This window comes from Triturus cristatus, chromosome 1_1, assembly GCF_964204655.1.
Source record: "Triturus cristatus chromosome 1_1, aTriCri1.1, whole genome shotgun sequence".
Classification (NCBI taxonomy): domain Eukaryota; kingdom Metazoa; phylum Chordata; class Amphibia; order Caudata; family Salamandridae; genus Triturus; species Triturus cristatus.
This window is the reverse complement of record NC_140579.1, coordinates 513,542,904-513,556,755: the sequence shown is the minus strand read 5'-3', so window position 1 is coordinate 513,556,755 and position 13,852 is coordinate 513,542,904. Positions and strand designations below refer to the sequence as shown.

General features: G+C 50.5%; 1 protein-coding gene and 1 long non-coding RNA gene across 7 annotated transcripts in view; one reads left to right on the top strand and one right to left on the bottom strand.

Moving 5' to 3' along the window:
• Window positions 1–7,827, top strand: part of LOC146870510 (uncharacterized) — a 151,347-nt gene extending 143,520 nt beyond the window's left edge. For all 3 annotated transcript variants that reach the window (XR_014978296.1, XR_014978297.1, XR_014978298.1), the window contains one exon: window positions 7,650–7,827. This is a non-coding gene — a long non-coding RNA (uncharacterized LOC146870510). The remainder of the gene's footprint in view (window positions 1–7,649) is intronic.
• The window catches only part of LOC146870509 (leucine-rich repeat-containing protein 37B-like), a 1,537,525-nt gene that overhangs the window by 418,983 nt on the left and 1,104,690 nt on the right, over window positions 1–13,852 (bottom strand). The gene's annotated exons all lie outside the window — the stretch shown is intronic.

Genomic DNA, 13,852 nt, shown 5'->3' with positions numbered 1-13,852 from the left:
TGTTGCCCATCACTCCTACCACCCCCACCCATAGGGGACCTGTTGCCCATCACTCCTGCCACCCCCACTCATAGGGCTTATGTTGCCCATCACTCCTGCCTTCCCCACCCATAGGGGACCTGTTGCCCATCACTCCTGCCACCCCCACCCATAGGGGACCTGTTACCCAGCACTCCTGCCACCCCCACCCATAGGGGACCTGTTGCCCAGCACTCCTGCCACCCCCACCCATAGTGACTATGTTGTCCAGCACTCCTGCCAACCCCACCCATAGGGGACCTGTTGCCCATCACTCCTGCCACCCCCACTCATACGGCTTATGTTGCCCATCACTCCTGCCACCCCCACCCATAGTGACTATGTTGCACAGCATTACTGCAACCCCCACCCATAGGGGACCTGTTGCCCAGCACTACTGCCACCCTCACCCATAGGATGGGTGATGCGCCACACATCCATCATACACGAACATTAGGTATGTCAGCAAAATACATCCGCCCTAACATCATGACAACAGTGTGTAGTCTGTGACAAATGCCCACAACAGTGCTCATGACTTCAAACATACAATGTAACTACCATCACATGTGTGACCAAAAACTGAGTGTGGCCTACACAAGGCAAGCATCACTATAGCATTGTGTCAATGTGCACTAACACCCCCTCACTGTGTAGAACAAAAGTTAAGTGTGGGGTTCCAAACTGCAGCAAATGTTGAGCATTGTGGTAATGGGGTCTAAAAGCCCCCTCATCACAGTGACCAAAAGGTAAGTGTCATCATGGTCAAAGCTGCAAATGCCAAACAGCATGTATGATTCCTGCTCCCAACACATTAACCACTTTTGTGGCAAAGTAGTAGTTGTGTCCCATACCCACAGAGATGTGGTGAGGCTAACAGTGCTGTGAAACCCTAACATACTCTCAGCCATGTGCAGACAAGCACCACCCATGGGGGCTGACATTGCATACAGTGTACAATGACCCAAAAGCAGAAGTGACCATCAAAAAGCATACACACATCTCGAAAATAGACACACAAATCAAAACATCCTATGTAGACTGTAGGTGACAGGTCACAAACTCCCATTCCATGGCAGCAATGTGGCCTAACAACCAGGATGAATGTGCAGAATGATGTGATATGACTCACAGGGACAGCAGGGAATATCACAAAAACAACATCCAGACAATGGCACCCAACAGCAATACCAATGCACTGGTGCAGATGCACAAACACAAACAGGCAACCTCACACTGCACATCTGACACAACATGTGTGTGTGTGTCTCAGTATCCCCAGGCAACTACACAACACATGAGGGGGGCTGAACCACAGCAAAACAGATGTGGACACAGTGCCATACAAAAGTAAACCATCATTGGGCCCCCATTAGTGGGCAATCAGGCATTGTGAGATGAGAGGGAGCACAACAGACACATGTGACACAAGCTGGAATGAATAGCAACCAACACAGCAAGAGACTGACACATAACAGCACTACCCCCAGGGACCATGCATTGGGGTGACACAAGCATGCATGACACGTCCACTGTGATGACAAAGGTAGATGTCGTACAAACTGTGAAACCCAGACATGTGTCCTGTGCCACAAACGTATATCACACCTACACAAACACAAATCACTCAGCATGGCCCGTCATCCATGGACAAACGGGAGCTAGGGGCCCATCCATGTAAACATTTACATCAGTCCACCCTCAACACCACACACCCTGAACTGCACCAATGTGCATCTGTGAAGCCCACATGGACAGGTGACATTGCACATGCACCCATTACAAAAACAGTAATGTTGGGAGGAACTAAAGTGCACAGACTCATCACACAAGGACAGTCTACAACCCTGGTGAATTACAGACATACTGTACAGTTTGTGGTACATGGCCATGACGTCAAAGCTCCCATAAACTTCGGAATCCCTGCCACAGTCCCAGGACAATGCAGAAGCCAAGGAGAACCACAAGGCACACATGCTGACACCTGCCAACATTGCAGCCCTGAACAGGACGAGTGGGAGCAGTCACACACACATACACATGTCTCAATCACTGAAAGGTACCACCTAGGGACAACTACATGATATTGCGAACAAAGAAGTGGCTTGGGGACCCCTGACTGTGTCCCATCTGAGTCTGACCACATCATCACCACTCAGAACTGACAAATTCCAATGATGAAACACCAATTATCAGTAGTGTGTCATGCACCCACACATCTGGTAGCCCATGGCAAAGATGTGGGATGAACACAGTACAACTCAGCAAGCATCAACAACAGGAACATATCAAGGGAACACTGCCTGTGTATGAAAAGGGATGTTGACACACACACACATGCTCACACAACACACACCATGGGCCCAGGCAATGTCACGGAACAACACACTTACTTGAGGGGACTCAACTCCTGTGGAAGCTCAGCTGTGCCAAACATAGTCCCAGCAGGTCTCAGTCATGTCAGCAGAACACTTGGTCAGTCAGCCATCAGTTACCACACAATGAAGGCTCAGGTCACAACATCCTGGGTACGGGACTGTCCCTTAAGTCATCTGCACATACTCAATACATATGTCCAGCAAGTTGCACAGAGGACCCAGTTGCTCCTACGCCAAAGATGCCCACACCTACATGTCCAGTGGAGATGCACCCACAGTCAGGGAAATAGACAAATTTGACAATGGGAAGCACATCATATGTGCGTGTGTGCAAGCCACAGATGTGACCATGCAAATGAAATGTTTACAGAGATGTTCACAAATTGTTAATCATGACACACCCAGTTAGCTGCAAAGGATGACATGGATACCGACCAGAATAGGATACATATCTCATGGACCACATGGAGTACCTCACATCAACACCTCAGTATTCAAAATTGGAAATCCAGCATTACAACTGCAAGGTCATGCTAAACATCATCAACATAATGTACAGCTAAATCAAATTCACAAGGAGAAAGAAAAAAGCTTTATTGAGCAATTTTTAAATGCAAAGTCCTTTCCAAACAAAGGCCAATGGCCAGTCCATATCCAAATGTCAACAATGTGATTTGAGTGACAACTGTCACGCGTTGCTTGCCTGCACTGGTAAGAACAGGGGACATCCCCTCGGAGGGGCATATATGGGGGCAGGCCAGGCACCGCGGGGACAGGATCAGGGCTCAGCAGAAGGAGGCAGTGAAGGGGTGGTGGATGTTGGAGAGTCACTGGACACTGCAGTGGAGCTGACTGAAGTAGTGGGTGCAGTCACAACTGTGGGGCACAAGTCAGATGGGGTGGGTGCCGGCACAACTGCAGTGGGTAGGTCAGATGCAGTGGACTGGGTCCCCACTGTAGTGCCCAAGTCAGACGGGGTGGTCGTGGACTCCACTGCAGTGCCTTACTCAATGGGAGCGGAATGGGGTTCAGGTGAGGTCGGCAGGACAGAGGGGGGGACACGGTCCCCACATCAGTGGCATAAACTATCTGACTGGGGGTGGTGGGGGTGGAAGAGCAAGTGATAGGGGGGGAGGGCCTGAGCATTTTGGGGATGGTGTATCTGTGGGTGGGGGAACCTGGGACAGGGTGTGGCGGGGGATGGAGGACGGAGACTTTGTCGTGGAGCTGCGGGGCAGGGGTGGGGTCTTGCTCTTCTGGCTCCGGGGGACTTGCGGGTGGGGGCCTCTGTCTGACTGCGCCTGGGGGAGGGTGTCTGGGTGTGAGGGGGCACCCCCCTCTGTGTGTGGGGACTTCCTCTTCCCCTTGTAAGCTGGATCTGCTGGGTCGGTGGTGAAGAGGCCAAGGTCACAGAGGAAGAGCTTCTGGGGAGATGGGGTTGCAGGTGAGGCAAGGGAGGGGGGCTGGGAGGGAGAGGTATCGGAGGACTGCGGAGTGGTTGTGGATGACTGTGTGTGTGTCTGCAACCCATCACCTGTGAGTGTGGTATCAGTCCCCTGAGGTTGCTTGTGTGCACGTCTAGCCCTTGGTTTGGGTGTTTGTGTGCTGCCCATGTCTGTGGGTTTGTGTGAATGTGCTGGTGTGTGTGTGCTTGAGACAGGTAGGGTGCTAGGAATCGTGGGTGGTGCAGGGGTAGGAGGGGTGCGGGACTGTTGGAGGACGGACACTGCTGCCATGAGGGAGGAGGCCACGGACTGATTGGTCCTCTGTAGGGCAGACATGCCCAATGAAATGCCCTCCATGAACGACACCAGTTGTGTCAACAAACTGGTGTGTGCATGAAGGACACTCAGCATTGATGTCTGCCCTACATGGATCTGTTGAAGCAAGTCCACAGACTCCTCACTCAGGGCAGCAGGGGACACAGGGGCAGGGGGTACGGTGCCTGGCACAAAGGAGACATGCTCCCGAACATGGGAGCCTCCACGGACTTCTGGGATGGGATCCGATGGGAGGGTGGTGATGGTGGTGGTGAGGGTGGTGGCGGGGACAGCCTCACTAGCTGGGGTTTGGTGGCTGCTGACAGCCGCCTCCACAAGGGAGTCATCCTCCGAGCTGCTGTGCCCCTCAGCTGGGGTGGATGGTGCTGAGGACTCCTTGTGTGGCTCCACTCGCCGTCCTTGCCACTGGGTCCCTCCAACTCCTCGCCTTCTGTCCCAGTCAGGCTCTGTGGCTCCTCCTGGTCCGTGGAGCTGTCCCCTCCTGTGGCCGTGGATGTATCTGCATAGAATTAGAGAAAAAAGAACAACATCAGTCACCTGCACTGACTCCACACACCAGAGTGAGTACAGCACATCACAGGGCAAGCCTTGGCATCATCAGCTGAACACTGCTCAAATTGCTCACACTGTTTAGAATACGCCAATTGTCAGTCTCACCATCAACCATGGCACTCATATCCCTCCTGGACTTGCACCCATATGTCTGTTGCATGTTGGATACTAATACCCCAATGTGCAGACATGCACCACCTACACATTTGTTGGCCATGCAAGTGAACATGTAGGAGTATGTTACTATACACACATCACATCTCTTGCCACTGACTCAGTACAGGTGTCAGGATGAAGGGATGGCCAGAGTCTCATTTCACATGCTTGAGATGCATGCCAGCAACACACACTATGATGTTCTCATGTCCTGATAGTCAATGCCACAATGGGGTGCATGGAGCACATTTGACCCCAATGCAGGATCACTCATAGCAAGTTAAATGCCATGGCACTGGCATGCCTGGAAAGTCAGTCAACACTGTCTCCTGTCACAGGGGCAGGGCATCCAGACAACAACAGTATGCACTGTGTCACAATCATAGCTCATGGGTAAAGCAAACTCTGCAGCTGACAAGTGCACTTGTCCATCCCCTGCAAACAACATATCCCGGACCCAGAAGACCCCACGTCATACAAAACAGACATATGTGTCTCTGCGAACACAACTCCCTGTACATGAGCACATCAGTCTGCTGTGCATGAAACACAGCTGCCTGAAGTTCACAGTTGCATACACCATTGTGCACTGTCAAGTGATCACACACCTATAGGTCACACAGGTCTTGTCTCTCATAGTCACATCTCAGATGTCCTGCTGACCCTCAAACTCATGAACACCCCAGTTGTCCGGAAATTAAAGCCACACCACAATGACACAGAGGCAGACACCTGAAGGCACATGTCACTAAGCACAACCTGCAAGTTGATACACAGGAGTGGGATTACAGAGTGTTCCTAAATGCCCTTGAGGAGGCATGACTGCCCAGGTCTACGTGAAACAGTGTATAACCCTGGACAGTAGTCAGGTGGCTAAGCATATTTGTGCTGCACACAGTTGGATATACATGTCGTCATCACAAATGAAAATGAGTTACACAGGTAGTGCACCCATGGAAATGGACAAATGCCCTGCATGTCTGACATGTTAACAATGCCTGGGAAGTTTAACCTTGCACAAATGCACTTTAGCTGCAGAACACCTGTTCATTACATGTACCTACACACTTTGGGCAATGAAAGTACTCAGTGAGTACGCTTGCCACTGGTGTACACACTGCTAGTACTGCTAGTCAGACAACATTCACAATTAGGAAGGTATTGGACTGCACACTCACCTGCTCCCCTGGTTTCCCATACAGCTTGCTGTACTGTGGAAGGAGCCCGTCCAGCAGGACCTGGTTCTCCTCCTCCTCAGTGAATGCTGGGGCCCTCTCCAGAGTACGTGCCATAGCAGTAGCCAGAGGATGCAGAGACTGCAGCAGTGGTAGCAGGATGTGGTCCAGTAGCATGTAGTGCAGGCAAGTGAGCTCCCTGGGGGCCAGCCAGCCTTATATCTGTGCTGCAGAGGCAGAATCTGTGCCATGTGTCGCAAGTGATAAGTCCAACATGGTTGCATTCTATGAATCTGGCCAATCAATGGAAATGTCTGACTCGTACACGTCTTACGCAACGTTCAAATCTTCACCTTCATAAAACCCTAGGAATTGCAACATTGTTGTAGGCATCCAACTGAATTTCCAGCGCACGACTTGTACAAGTTTTGAATCCGCATCCGTCTCTATGAAAGTCCAGAGCCAATGGGTGCGCACGGCTCGGTTAACTGACTGTACAACGCGTAGTTTGAAAATACACACGCACCCATCTCCATACGATTCAATGGCCAAGGCATACGCCGGTCTCGGTCCATGCCTGCCCTACGCGTATGCATGAAAGTCACCTGTGTCGGTTCTCATTGCAGTCAATGGCTAAGTGTACGCACGGCTCGGTCCTGAACTGTGCAATGCGTACGCATAGTCACCCGCGTCGGTTCGCATTGCAGTCAATGGCTAAGCGTACGTACGGCTCGGCCCTGAACTGTGCAATGCGTACGCATAGTCACCCGCGTCGGTTCGCATTGCAGTCAATGGCTAAGCGTACGCACGGCTCGGTCCTGAACTGTGCAATGCGTACGCATATTCACCCGTGTCGGTTGACATTGGTGTTACTTTTTGACGGCTTCCACACACAAAACTTGCCAGGGACTCAGGTGCACACCTACCACACTACAGCATGTGCCACACTGTGTCCCATGGCATGTAAGGCTGCATTCCCTGTGTGTTTGGGGGAGCAACATTTGGTTTGTTGGGTGGCACTTTTGTGCAGCCACTCCCAGGCTGTGCACGTGTTCATGGGGACAGAATCCTTTGTGTGTTGTGCACATTACCACTGTGATGTGCAACTGTACAGTTAGGGTCATGAGTCATGGACACAGTTGCAGGTTGGATATGTTTAGGACATGTCACATACACCCTGAGTCCTGGAGGTGATGGTATGTACGTCACAGTGAGACCTATAGCCCCAATTCTGATGTACACCCACAGTCTGTGTGCATGTTGTGTCTCAGATGTGGCTGATCAAATGTGCCCAATGGGAGACAGTCTCCACATCCATGTGGTTTGTGCATCAACATTGATGTTGTGTGTGTGTCTACGAGACGTACATGTAGGGCCTGCAGAGACAACAGTGGCCACTACCTGTGGGACTCACGGTTATCTTGTGGCGTGCAGTGATGTGTCCTTTCAGGTGGTCTGCACTCCACAATAGTGTCGAACTGCTAACTTGTTTCTGTGTAGGTTTATTTTGACATGTTTTGTGCATGTGTATTGCATTTCTCTCCTGTTCTGCTGTGCTTTTGACTGTGTCTTGTGTCTGTCCTTCCCAGGGTACTTTGCCTGTTGTTTGGTCAACACTGACCCCCAACACCCAGAATCCAACACCAGTGTGAGAGTTGTCAATTCCTATCAAGTGATGTGCCACACACCCCTGGACTTCAATTCTCCGACACTTTGTGACCGTGTGTCCACTGTAACGTACAATTACCTTGCAACTATTGTGGAATAAACATGTTGATGATGTGTAATTAACTTGTGCTACGCTTTGTTAGGTCTGTTGTCTGTCTTCCCACATCTCACTGACATTTGCTTACCTCACCTGTGGGCTTGTTACCACTGACTGTGGATAGGTGTGGTGTCTGTGCATACCAATGTATTTCAGGTCAATATCATTGTGTGGAATGAGTTACATGAACATGGTGAGTATGTGTTGTGGTGCCATAGTGGTGTTTCTGCCTCACATGTGTCACATCACCATGACTCACATAACGGTGGTCACATTGTTGTAGTATTTGGCATGCACTGTGTTGTTTAGCAGATCAACATCTCCATGACAGATGACAAGTTAGAATCACAACAGAGGCAAGTATAGTGTACTGGTGAGTTTATTTACAAACATGTGTGAGGATAGTGCACAGGATGGTGGGTGCTGTACATTGGGTTTTGAATCCAAAGTTCACAGTAGAGTTGGAAGTGTTGTTAGCTGAAAGGTCCAGAGTAAAGTCCACAGTCATCTGGTACATTGGACCTACATGAACCCTCCATGTCATGTAGGCTAGTTGAGTTTGATATGACAAGGTGAACGGGTTGCGCACAAAGAACATTGTCCAGAACAGGTTTAGAGGCCCTGGGGGATGTGCAGGGACATCTGCGTCTCACTTCTCCTTCTTCGGACGATCCCTCTTCTTCTTCAGGGGGCTCAGGTGCAGGCATCTGCGGTGCAGGGGTCTCTCCGCCAGAGTCATCCTCCCTCCCTGTGGCACTGGCAGATGGTGCGGCAACAGATGTTGTGGCCACACAGGGAGGTGTGGACATGTTGGTGCTTATCTGGCGGAGGCATTGGAGTATGTCCCGATGCACCGCAGTAAGTGCATCCCACTTTGCCTCCATGTGGGCATGATGGGCAGCCTGCTCTTGTTGAATGTCCTTGAGGATCCCCACTACCTGGCCGAATCCTCCGGTGCTATCCTGGTACGCATCTATGATGCGTGCCAGTTGGGGGTCATCATGCAGTCCAGACCCTTCTGTAAGGGGCGCCCTTTGCCTACCACCCCTCCCAGCACCCCTATCTACATGGGAAGGACCTGCGGCGGCACGCACAAGTGACACTGGGCCCTCTTGGGTGTTGTTGCTGGTGGTGTTGTCCGTAGCTTCCTGGGGGTCCCGTGTCCCTGTGCTGTCGGTGTTCTGTGGCCTTGGTCTGTCCGTGTTGGTGAGGGTGCCCTGTCTGTTGCCAGATGCTGGAGGCGTGGGTACAGGGGGTGCAGATGTTGTTGCTGCTGGTGCTGCATGATGACTCACACCGGAGGAGCCAGGTTGTTCGTCGTCATCCGAAGAGGAGAGAGACGTATCCACACCAGAGAGCTGAGGGTCCACCAGAGTCTGGGACAGGGACTCCTCTTCATTTGGTGCTGTGTCCCCAGCACCACCTGTGTTTGGAAGAGACACACAATGTAAGTTATGTTTCTACAGGCATCAATGGTTCACATACATGACATTTTCTACTGTACTTCAGGATGCGTGCCTGTACACTGCTTTGTCCAAGGTTGTCATGGACAGAGATTGATATTGTTGTGGCACATTGCCCAGCCAAAATGAAACATTTCAATTTGCATGTCGAAGTGTGTGCATGCCCAGCTCATGTATAGATTTGTCTGTACATGGCCATTACTACTCAAGGGCCATCACGTTGCTGACACCTGCATCCCTGTACACATTTGAGATTTAACAAGGACATATGTGCAATTCCACTGAGGATATATTGTAAGATTGGGGCATGTGTGGTATCAGATTTTGCTAGTCTTTGTGTGTCACATTGGTGTATTGGTACGGCATGGTCACAGTCCGGTATGCCTGTGATCTCTTTGGAGAAAGTGTTTTTTTTACAGTGTTCCTAGTTCCCATCTCATTTCATACAAGTGATGATGTCACTATCGTTAATGAGTCTGGTGCTGAGTTTTGTACTTGCATATGTGATTTGACTTGTCAATGTTCTCCATGGTGACATGGATTGGGCAAGGTGGCTTTTCAATGCTCATGACAGTGAGAGCCGGTGGTGTGTGTGTTGCGGTTTGGCTGCTGTGAGTAGCATGTCTCCTCCAATGAAGTCCAGGTTAGACTTTATATCTGCAGTGTCTATGTCAGTGAGTGGTGTGTTGTGTGAGTGTAATGCAGCTCACAACAGCACCGAGTGTGAATGAGACCATGCTATGGTGTCGGCTATATTGGTGTGTCCATTCCATTCACTGTCAGATGTCCCCTGTCAATGATGCATATGTGAGTTCCTGTGTGTTTTGTGCAATGTACTATATATGGCTCTCCACACTTGTCATCTGCAAGACACACCTCCCCAGCCAGGCCAGGGGGCACCCCTGGACACTGCATCCCCAGACAGTGAGTTTGAACATATGTTTGCAATGGCTGTGTGTGAGACCGTGTTTGGGCTGGCCAGTGCATATGTGTGATTTTCAGCCACATCATTTCTCAGGCCCACGTGTCAGACATCTTGCCTGGGCATCATCTTTGTGAGTGACTGGTACCACATGTGCAATGTGTTTTAGCATATAAGGTGTGTGTATGGCCAGCATCGGTGTTATTTGTTTTCAAGTCAGGACCTCCTTATCCCCCAGGCCAGTTATCCCATCATAAAGTGTGCCACCAGTCCAGTGGGTGCAGGTTAACTTTCAGGATGTCAGTCAGTGCAGTCCTGGTGTTTGTTGTTGCCCAGTTCCCAGCATGGCCTTGTGCTCCCCACAACAGAGCCCAGTGTCAGACATCTTGTCAGTCCATTCCCACTCCCTGTGAGGTGAGCATGGTTCAGTGTGAGCTTGCTGGGCCATGTGGGTGGGTGGGGAATGTCTGTGACTGCAACTCCCATCATGCTATTGTCTACACCCCCCTTCCCAGCATGCCCATACTTCCTTCCTTTTGAATCTGCTTCCCTGTGTGGGGGTGTGACAGCAATGGCAAGATGGCTGACTGCGAAGTCCAGGTGTTTGTTTGGCTACAAGTCCAAAGAGAGCCCCTGTGCTTCACACAACAGCACCCAGTGCGGTGTATCTTTGGGTGATATTTCACTACAATGTGAGTCAATGCATTATACCCGGTGAGTTCTGTGGAGTTTGTGTTGAGGGGTGTATGTGTCTCCACATGCTGGTAAGTATGGTCAGAGCTGTCAGTCCTCCTTCCCACCCGGCCAGACATCCCACCATCAAACGTGCTTCCATTGGAGGGCGTGCAAGTTATCTTTCAGGATGTCAGTCAGTGGTGTCCTACCAGGGCCTTGTGCTCCCCACAACAGGACCCAGTGTCAGCCATCTTGTCAGTCATTTTCCACTCCCTGTGATGTGGGTATGGTTCAGAGAGGTCTTGATGGGCCAATTTGGAGGGGGAGCATTATCTGTGACTACAAACCCCATCATGCTTTTTGATACACTCACTTCACCTGCATACCCACTATTCCTTCCTGTCAGTCAGCTGCACTGTGAGGTAATGTGTTTGTGGTGGCAAACTATCTGACAGTGTTTATTTGGCTTTGTGCCACTGCCTTGCTCTATTTGTTGGTAGGTTTGAACATGTCATGACACAGTTACAAGTCACTATGAGATGGCAGGTATTGTGTTTGTCTCATTAGCATACACATCTTGGGATGATTATCTATTGGTTACTGTGGCTTTGCTAACGGTGCATGGTTTCACGGTCCCCTTGCCACACAATATTGAGTATGTTGGTTGTGTACTCACCAGGCTCTGGTATGTCTAGACCATGGACGCTCTCTTGTGGTAGGATGTCCCGCACCTTCTCCTCCCAGGACCTGAAGTATACTGGTTTGGCAGGAGGGCCACCGCCAGTGCGCTGACTCAAGGCGTGATCTTTCTCGATGAGTTTCTTGACCCTCCTGCGCACGTCATACCACTTGTTCTGGACATCGTCCTTTGTGCGCAACGTTAGTGCTTGTGCGTTCACCTCGTCCACAATCCTCGCCCACATCTTTGTTTTCTGTGACATGGGGGTACTTTGGACCAATGTACCAAACAAATGTGGCTCTACTCTGATGATCTCATCTACCAGCACTTCTAACTCACTATCTGTGAACTTTGGATTCTTCTTAGGGGGCATGGTGATGGGTGGTGGTGGTGAGTGATGTGTGTGTGAGTGTGCAAGTGAGGGTGGGTGAGTCGGTTTTGCTAGCTGTATGTGTGGGTGCTTTTGGTGGGGTGCTAATGGTGTGAAAGTTGTGTGATGGGTGAGCTGTGAGTGTGTCTGTGGTTGCTGTGTGATGGTGTTTTCTGCTGGCTGTTGTCTTCTATTTGCAAAGGATCATGGTAGTGATTGATGTCCTTTATATAGGTGCAGTTGTGGGTGTGTCTTTGTTCCAAATTTTTTTTTTATATTTATTGACTGTCATTGCTTGTTTGGCCCTTTTTTGTATTTTTTCCTTTGGGTTTTCTAGGCATGAAGGAGACGTTCTTCTGACCGAGACAGACGCTGATGTTGGCTCGTGCGGGCTTCTCCAGGTCGTTCAAGCTGACTTTCTTCTGTGTTTCATAAGCGTCGGTCGCGGAGATCTCTATTGCTTCAGGTCCCTGTTTTCTGTGCGTATCGGTCATGCGGCTTGGGCTCCGTGCGAGTCGGTCTGGGTTTACACGCATTGCATCCTACTGCGCGGATCGGACATCGGGGGTACGTGTCGGTCGGGTTCATTCCTGGTACGTGTCGGTCGGTGCAAATCGCGTCCGTTTTCCGGGCGAATCAAGGTTTCCCTACGTCTCGGTCATACGGCTTGTATTCCGTACGTGTCGGTTGTAATTCACACGTGTTTCATCGTACTGCACGGGTCGTACGGCGCCGGTCCGTGTCGGTCGGTCTCCGTTCCAGGTCTGTGTCGGTCGTTACGTTTTGCGGCCGGAATCGGCCCCATAGTGAAATTTCGCGTGGGCTTCTGATTTCGCAGCTGGATCCAGAGTAGCTATGCATCCCCCAAGGCTGGAGTGAGGGTTAATGGTGTTACGTCTAGCTCCTCCCCCATACAGAGAGGTACCCGCCAGGGCTGCCCTCTATCACCTTTATTATTCACTCTGTATATGGAGCTATTCGCTGAACGCATCCGGGGTAACCCTCAGATTTCCGGCATATGCATGGGAGGTAGATCTCATAAAATAGCACTATATGCCAATGATGTTTTGTTTACGCTGATGGATTCTCACAGATCCTTGACAGCTATTATGGAGGCTCTGTGTCTGCCCTGAACCTGCAGCAACGTCCCAACGTAACTATTCCACACTGCATCAAAAGACCCAATCGGAGCTATCTAGATGGAAACGATACAGCCTTTCATGGTTGGGTCGAATTAAGCGCAGTGGAAATGGCGCTCTAACCAAGGATTCTCTATGTGAAGAAAGACGTTGACGCTTCATCCACACCACACACCTTAGATAGACTACAGGCTCTTATCTGGAAGTTTCTCTGGGATGCAAAAAAGGCTAGGATGTCGAAGGCACAGGCATATCTCCCCCAGGCACTGGGGGCTTAGGAGTACCCCACCTGATGAGCTACTAGCAGGTGGCTCAGCTGTAGTGTATAGAGGAGTGGTCGCGATCACAGCATGAGAAACACTAGTGTTATATCACTCAAGCAGTAGTGGGAGTACATATCTGGAAGGTAACCAGGCTGCCTAAAATCCATTGACCACCTGGGGTGTATGTCTCCCCCATTCTGCGAGCCGCCTTGGGGGGTATGGGACAGGGTACACGTACAGAAAGGGTTATCCACAACCATATCCCCCCCAAACCCCATTGTTGGGAAACTCAGATTTCCCTCCTGCTCTACAAAACCTCTATCATGATGCCTGGCAAAAGACCAATTGTAAAAGAATGGGCGATCTTTTCAATGTACATAGTTAAATGACCTTCCCACAATTGCGGGTGGCATACGACCTCCCATCTACGGCCCATTATCAGTATATGATATTATGCCACTGGGTATCCCAGCCCTCGATTCATCCACATGCGAGTAGGACCCTCACACCATTTGA